Source organism: Larus michahellis, unplaced genomic scaffold, assembly GCF_964199755.1.
Source record: "Larus michahellis unplaced genomic scaffold, bLarMic1.1 SCAFFOLD_26, whole genome shotgun sequence".
NCBI classification, from domain to species: domain Eukaryota; kingdom Metazoa; phylum Chordata; class Aves; order Charadriiformes; family Laridae; genus Larus; species Larus michahellis.
This window is the reverse complement of record NW_027436225.1, coordinates 3,549,928-3,557,464: the sequence shown is the minus strand read 5'-3', so window position 1 is coordinate 3,557,464 and position 7,537 is coordinate 3,549,928.

Here is a 7,537-nt window from a genome sequence, read left to right as displayed (position 1 = left end):
CCCACAGCCCGTGGGGCTGCGGGCTTTCCGGTGGCCGTCAGCCTCGTTGCCACCGGTGCCAACCTGGCGCCGCCGTGCCAGCCTGCGAAGCATTTTCCGGTAGGGCCGCGTCTCTGGCCACAGCTCCCACGCCCGAAGAGCCAGGAGGGAAAGCCGTGCCTCGTTGGAAAGCTCTTTGGCAGCCGCTCGCGTGGCCCTACAGCCCGTGGGGCTGCGGGCTTTCCGGCGACCGTCAGCCTCGGCGCCACCGGCGCCCACCTGGCGCCGCCGTGCCAGCCTGCGAAACATTTTCCGGTAGGGCCGCGGCTCTGGCGACAGCACCCACACCCGAAGAGCCAGGAGGGAAAGCCGTGCCTCGTTGCAAAGCTCTTTGGCAGCCGCTCGCGTGGCCCCACAGCTCATGGGGCTGCGGGCTTTCCGGCGGCCGTCAGCCTCGTTGTCACCGGCGCCCACCTGGCACCGCCGCGCCAGCCCCCGAAGGATTTTCCGGTAGGGCCGCGTCTCTGGCCACAGCTCCCACGCCCGAAGAGCCAGGAGGGAAAGCCGTGCCTCGTTGGAAAGCTCTTTGGCAGCCGCTCGCGTGGCCCCACAGCCCGTGGGGCTGCTACCTTTCTGGTGGCCGTCAGCCTCGGTGCCACCGGCGCCCACCTGGCGCCGCCGCGCCAGCCTGCGAAGCATTTTCCGGTAGGGCCGCGGCTCTGGCCACAGCTCCCACGCCCGAAGAGCCAGGAGGGAAAGCCGTGCCTCGTTGGAAAGCTCTTTGGCAGCCGCTCGCGTGGCCCCACAGCCCGTGGGGCTGCGGGCTTTACGGCGGCCGTCAGCCTCGGCGCCACCGGCGCCTACGTGGCGCCACCGCACCAGCCTGCGAAGCATTTTCCGGTAGGTCCGCGGCTCTGGCCACAGCTCCCACGCCCGAAGAGCCAGGAGGGAAAGCCGTGCCTCGTTGGAAAGCTCTTTGGCAGCCGCTCGCGTGGCCCCACAGCCCGTGGGGCTGCGGGCTTTCCGGCGGTCGTCAGCCTCGGCGCCACCGGCGCCCACGTGGCGCCGCCGCGCCAGCCTGCGAAGCATTTTCCAGTAGGGCCGCGGCTCTGGCCACAGCTCCCACGCCCGAAGAGCCAGGAGGAAAAGCCGTGCCTCGTTGGAAAGCTCTTTGGCAGCCGCTCGCGTGGCCCCACAGCCCGTGGGGCTGCGGGCTTTCCTGCGGCCGTCAGCCTCGGCGCCACCGGCGCCCACCTGGCGCCGCCGCACCAGCCTGCGAAGCATTTTCCGGTAGGTCCGCGGCTCTGGCCACAGCTCCCACACCCGAAGAGCCAGGAGGGAAAGCCGTGCCTTGTTGGAAAGCTCTTTGGCAGCCGCTGGCGTGGCCCCACAGCCCGTGGGGCTGCGGGCTTTCCGGCGGCCGTCAGCCTCGGCGCCACCGGCGCCCACCTGGCGCCGCCGTGCCAGCCTGCGAAGCATTTTCCGGTAGGGCCGCGGCTCTGGCCACAGCTCCCACGCCCGAAGAGCCAGGAGGGAAAGCCGTGCCTCGTTGGAAAGCTCTTTGGCAGCCGCTCGCGTGGCCCCACAGCCCGTGGGGCTGTGGGCTTTGCGGAGGCCGTCAGCCTCGGCGACACCGGCGCCCACCTGGCGCCTCCACGCCAGCTTGCGAAGCATTTTCCGGTAGGGCCGCGGCTCTGGCCACAGCTCCCACGCCCGAAGAGCCAGGAGGAAAAGCCGTGCCTTGTTGGAAAGCTCTTTGGCAGCCGCTCGCGTGGCCCCACAGCCCGTGGGGCTGCGGGCTTTGTGGCGGCCGTCAGCCTCGGCACCACCGGCGCCCACGTGGCGCCGCCGCGCCAGCCTGCGAAGCATTTTCCGGTAGGGCCGCAGCTCTGGCCACAGCTCCCACGCCCGAAGAGCCAGGAGGGAAAGCCATGCCTCGTTGGAAAGCTCTTTGGCAGCCGCTCGCGTGGCCCCACAGCCCGTGGGGCTGCGGGCTTTCCGGCGGCCGTCAGCCTCGGCGCCACCGGCACCCACCTGACGCCGCCGCGCCAGCCTGCGAAGCATTTTCCGGTAGGGCCGCGGCTCTGGCGACAGCTCCCACGCCCGAAGAGCCAGGAGGGAAAGCCGTGCCTCGTTGGAAAGCTCTTTGGCAGCCGCTCGCGTGGCCCCACAGCTCATGGGGCTGCGGGCTTTGCGGCGTCCATCAGCCTCGGCGCCACCGGCGCCCACCTGGCACCGCCGCGCCAGCCTGCGAAGCATTTTCCGGTAGGGCCGCGTCTCTGGCCACAGCTGCCACACCCGAAGAGCCAGGAGGGAAAGCCGTGCCTCGTTGCAAAGCTCTTTGGCAGCCGCTCGCGTGGCCCCACAGCCCGTGGGGCTGCGGGCTTTCCGGCGGCCGTCAGCCTCGTTGCCACCGGTGCCAACCTGGCGCCGCCGTGCCAGCCTGCGAAGCATTTTCCGGTAGGGCCGCGGCTCTGGCCACAGCTCCCACGCCCGAAGAGCCAGGAGGGAAAGCCGTGCCTCGTTGCAAAGCTCTTTGGCAGCCGCTCGCGTGGCCCCACAGCCCGTGGGGCTGTGGGCTTTCCGGCGGCCGTCAGCCTCGGCGCCACTGGCGCCTACGTGGCGCCGCCGCGCCAGCCTGCGAAGCATTTTCCGGTAGGGCTGCGGCTCTGGCCACAGCTCCCACGCCCAAAGAGCCAGGAGGAAAAGCCGTGCCTTGTTGGAAAGCTCTTTGGCAGCAGCTCGCGTGGCCCCACAGCCCATGGGGCTGCGGGCTTTAACGGCGGCCGTCAGCCTCGGCGCCACCTGCGCCTACGTAGCGCTGCCGCACCAGCCTGCAAAGCATTTTCCGGTAGAGCCGCGGCTCTGGCCACAGCTCCCACACCCGAAGAGCCAGGAGGGAAAGCCGTGCCTTGTTGGAAAGCTCTTTGGCAGCCGCTCGCGTGGCCCCACAGCCCGTGGGGCTGCGGGCTTTCCGGCGGCCGTCAGCCTCGGCGCCACCGGCGCCCACCTGGCGCCACCGCTCCAGCCTGCGAAGCATTTTCCGGTAGGGCCGCGGCTCTGGCCACAGCTCCCACGCCCGAAGAGCCAGGAGGGAAAGCCGTGCCTCGTTGGAAAGCTCTTTGGCAGCCGCTCGCGTGGCCCCACAGCCCGTGGGCCTGCGGGCTTTACGGCGGCCGTCAGCCTCGGCGCCACCGGCGCCTACGTGGCGCCACCGCGCCAGCCCCCGAAGCATTTTCCGGTAGGGCCGCGGCTCTGGCCACAGCTCCCACGCCCGAAGAGCCAGGAGGGAAAGCCGTGCCTTGTTGGAAAGCTCTTTGGCAGCCGCTCGCGTGGCCCCACAGCCCGTGGGGCTGCGGGCTTTCCGGCGGCCGTCAGCCTCGGCGCCACCGGCGCCCACGTGGCGCCGCCGCGCCAGCCTGCGAAGCATTTTCCAGTAGGGCCGCGACTCTGGCCACAGCTCCCACGCCCGAAGAGCCAGGAGGAAAAGCCGTGCCTCGTTGGAAAGCACTTTGGCAGCCGCTCGCGTGGCCCCACAGCCCGTGGGGCTGCGGGCTTTTCGGCGGCCGTCAGCCTCGGTGCCACCGGCGCCCACCTGGCGCCGCCGCACCAGCCTGCGAAGCATTTTCCGGTAGGGCCGCGTCTCTGGCCACAGCTCCCACGCCCGAAGAGCCAGGAGGGAAAGCCGTGCCTCGTTGGAAAGCTCTTTGGCAGCCGCTTGCGTGGCCCCACACACCGTGGGGCTGCGGGCTTTCCGGCGGCCGTCAGCCTCGTTGCCACTGGTGCCCACTTGGCACCGCCGCGCCAGCCCCTGAAGCATTTTCCGGTAGGGCCGCGTCTCTGGCCACAGCTCCCACGCCCGAAGAGCCAGGAGGGAAAGCCGTGCCTCGTTGGAAAGCTCTTTGGCAGCCGCTCGCGTGGCCCCACAGCCCGTGGGGCTGCGGGCTTTCCGGCGGCCATCAGCCTCAGCGCCACCGGCGCCCACCTGGCGCCGCCGCGCCAGCCCCCGAAGCATTTTCCGGTAGGGCCGCGTCTCTGGCCACAGCTCCCACGCCCGAAGAGCCAGGAGGGAAAGCCGTGCCTCGTTGGAAAGCTCTTTGGCAGCCGCTCGCGTGGCCCCACAGCCCGTGGGGCTGCGGGCTTTACGGCGGCCGTCAGCCTCGGCGCAACCGGCGCCTACGTGGCGCCACCGCACCAGCCCCCGAAGCATTTTCCGGTAGGGCCGCGGCTCTGGCCACAGCTCCCACGCCCGAAGAGCCAGGAGGGAAAGCCGTGCCTTGTTGGAAAGCTCTTTGGCAGCCGCTCGCGTGGCCCCACAGCCCGTGGGGCTGCGGGCTTTCCGGCGGTCGTCAGCCTCGGCGCCACCGGCGCCCACATGGCGCCGCCGCGCCAGCCTGCGAAGCATTTTCCAGTAGGGCCGCGGCTCTGGCCACAGCTCCCACGCCCGAAGAGCCAGGAGGAAAAGCCGTGCCTTGTTGGAAAGCTCTTTGGCAGCCGCTCGCGTGGCCCCACAGCCCGTGGGGCTGCGGGCTTTCCTGCGGCCGTCAGCCTCGGCGCCACCGGCGCCCACCTGGCGCCGCCGCACCAGCCTGCGAAGCATTTTCCGGTAGGGCCGCGGCTCTGGCCACAGCTCCCACACCCGAAGAGCCAGGAGGGAAAGCCGTGCCTTGTTGGAAAGCTCTTTGGCAGCCGCTCGCGTGGCCCCACAGCCCGTGGGGCTGCGGGCTTTCCGGCGGCCGTCAGCCTCGGCGCCACCGGCGCCCACCTGGCGCCGCCGTGCCAGCCTGCGAAGCATTTTGCGGTAGGGCCGTGGCTCTAGCCACATCTCCCACGCCCGAAGAGCCAGGAGGGAAAGCCGTGCCTCGTTGGAAAGCTCTTTGGCAGCCGCTCGCGTGGCCCCACAGCCCGTGGGCCTGCGGGCTTTCCGGCGGCCGTCAGCCTCGGCGCCACCGGCGCCCACGTGGCGCCGCCGCGCCAGCCTGCGAAGCATTTTCCGGTAGGGCCGCGTCTCTGGCCACAGCTCCCACGCCCGAAGAGCCAGGAGGGAAAGCCGTGCCTCGTTGGAAAGCTCTTTGGCAGCCGCTCGCGTGGCCCCACAGCCCGTGGGGCTGCGGGCTTTACGGCGGCCGTCAGCCTCGGCGCCACCGGCGCCTACGTGGCGCCACCGCACCAGCCCCCGAAGCATTTTCCGGTAGGGCCGCGGCTCTGGCCACAGCTCCCACGCCCGAAGAGCCAGGAGGGAAAGCCGTGCCTTGTTGGAAAGCTCTTTGGCAGCCGCTCGCGTGGCCCCACAGCCCGTGGGGCTGCGGGCTTTCCGGCGGTCGTCAGCCTCGGCGCCACCGGCGCCCACGTGGCGCCGCCGCGCCAGCCTGCGAAGCATTTTCCAGTAGGGCCGCGGCTCTGGCCACAGCTCCCACGCCCGAAGAGCCAGGAGGAAAAGCCGTGCCTTGTTGGAAAGCTCTTTGGCAGACGCTCGCGTGGCCCCACAGCCCGTGGGGCTGCGGGCTTTCCGGCGGCCGTCAGCCTCGGCGCCACCGGCGCCCACCTGGCGCCGCCGTGCCAGCCTGCGAAGCATTTTCCGGTAGGGCCGCGTCTCTGGCCACAGCTCCCACGCCCGAAGAGCCAGGAGGGAAAGCCGTGCCTCGTTGGAAAGCTCTTTGGCAGCCGCTCGCGTGGCCCCACAGCCCGTGGGCCTGCGGGCTTTACGGCGGCCGTCAGCCTCGGCGCCACCGGCGCCTACGTGGCGCCACCGCGCCAGCCCCCGAAGCATTTTCCGGTAGGGCCGCGGCTCTGGCCACAGCTCCCACGCCCGAAGAGCCAGGAGGGAAAGCCGTGCCTCGTTGGAAAGCTCTTTGGCAGCCGCTCGCGTGGCCCCACAGCCCGTGGGGCTGCGGGCTTTGCGGCGGCCGTCAGCCTCGGCGCCACCGGCGCCCACGTGGCGCCGCCGCGCCAGCCTGCGAAGCGTTTTCCAGTAGGGCCACGACTCTGGCCACAGCTCCCACGCCCGAAGAGCCAGGAGGAAAAGCCGTGCCTTGTTGGAAAGCTCTTTGGCAGCCGCTCGCGTGGCCCCACAGCCCGTGGGGCTGCGGGCTTTCCGGCGGCCGTCAGCCTCGGCGCCACCGGCGCCCACCTGGTGCCGCCGCACCAGCCTGCGAAGCATTTTCCGGTAGGGCCGCGGCTCTGGCCACAGCTCCCACACCCGAAGAGCCAGGAGGGAAAGCCGTGCCTTGTTGGAAAGCTCTTTGGCAGCCGCTCGCGTGGCCCCACAGCCCGTGGGCCTGCGGGCTTTCCGGCGGCCGTCAGCCTCGGCGCCACCGGCGCCTACGTGGCGCCACCGCGCCAGCCCCCGAAGCATTTTCCGGTAGGGCCGCGGCTCTGGCCACAGCTCCCACGCCCGAAGAGCCAGGAGGGAAAGCCGTGCCTTGTTGGAAAGCTCTTTGGCAGCCGCTCGCGTGGCCCCACAGCCCGTGGGGCTGCGGGCTTTGCGGCGGCCGTCAGCCTCGGCGCCACCGGCGCCCACCTGGCGCCGCCGCGCCAGCCTGCGAAGCATTTTCCAGTAGGGCCGCGACTCTGGCCACAGCTCCCACGCCCGAAGAGCCAGGAGGAAAAGCCGTGCCTTGTTGGAAAGCTCTTTGGCAGCCGCTCGCGTGGCCCCACAGCCCGTGGGGCTGCGGGCTTTCCGGCGGCCGTAAGCCTCGGCGCCACCGGCGCCCACCTGGCGCCGCCGCACCAGCCTGCGAAGCATTTTCCGGTAGGGCCGCGGCTCTGGCCACAGCTCCCACACCCGAAGAGCCAGGAGGGAAAGCCGTGCCTCGTTGGAAAGCTCTTTGGCAGCCGCTCGCGTGGCCCCACAGCCCGTGGGGCTGCGGGCTTTACGGCGGCCGTCAGCCTCGGCGCCACCGGCGCCTACATAGCACTGCCGCACCAGGCTGCGAAGCATTTTCCGGTAGGGCTGCGGCTCTGGCCACATCTCCCACGCCCGAAGAGCCAGGAGGGAAAGCCGTGCCTTGTTGGAAAGCTCTTTGGCAGCCGCTCGCGTGGCCCCACACACCGTGGGGCTGCGGGCTTTCCGGCGGCCGTCAGCCTCGGCGCCACCGGCGCCTACATAGCGCTGCCGCACCAGCCTGCGAAGCATTTTCCGGTAGGGCTGCGTCTCTGGCCACAGCTCCCACGCCCGAAGAGCCAGGAGGGAAAGCCGTGCCTTGTTGGAAAGCTCTTTGGCAGCCGCTCGCGTGGCCCCACAGCCCGTGGGGCTGCGGGCTTTCCGGCGGCCGTCAGCCTCGGCGCCACCGGCGCCAACCTGGCACCGCCGCGCCAGCCCCCGAAGCATTTTCCGGTAGGGCCGCGGCTCTGGCCACAGCTCCCACGCCCGAAGAGCCAGGAGGGAAAGCCGTGCCTTGTAGGAAAGCTCTTTGGCAGCCGCTCGCGTGGCCCCACAGCCCGTGGGGCTGCGGGCTTTGCGGAGGCCGTCAGCCTCGGCGCCACCGGCGCCCACCTGGCGCCTCCACGCCAGCCCCCGAAGCATTTTCCGGTAGGGCCGCGGCTCTGGCCACAGCTC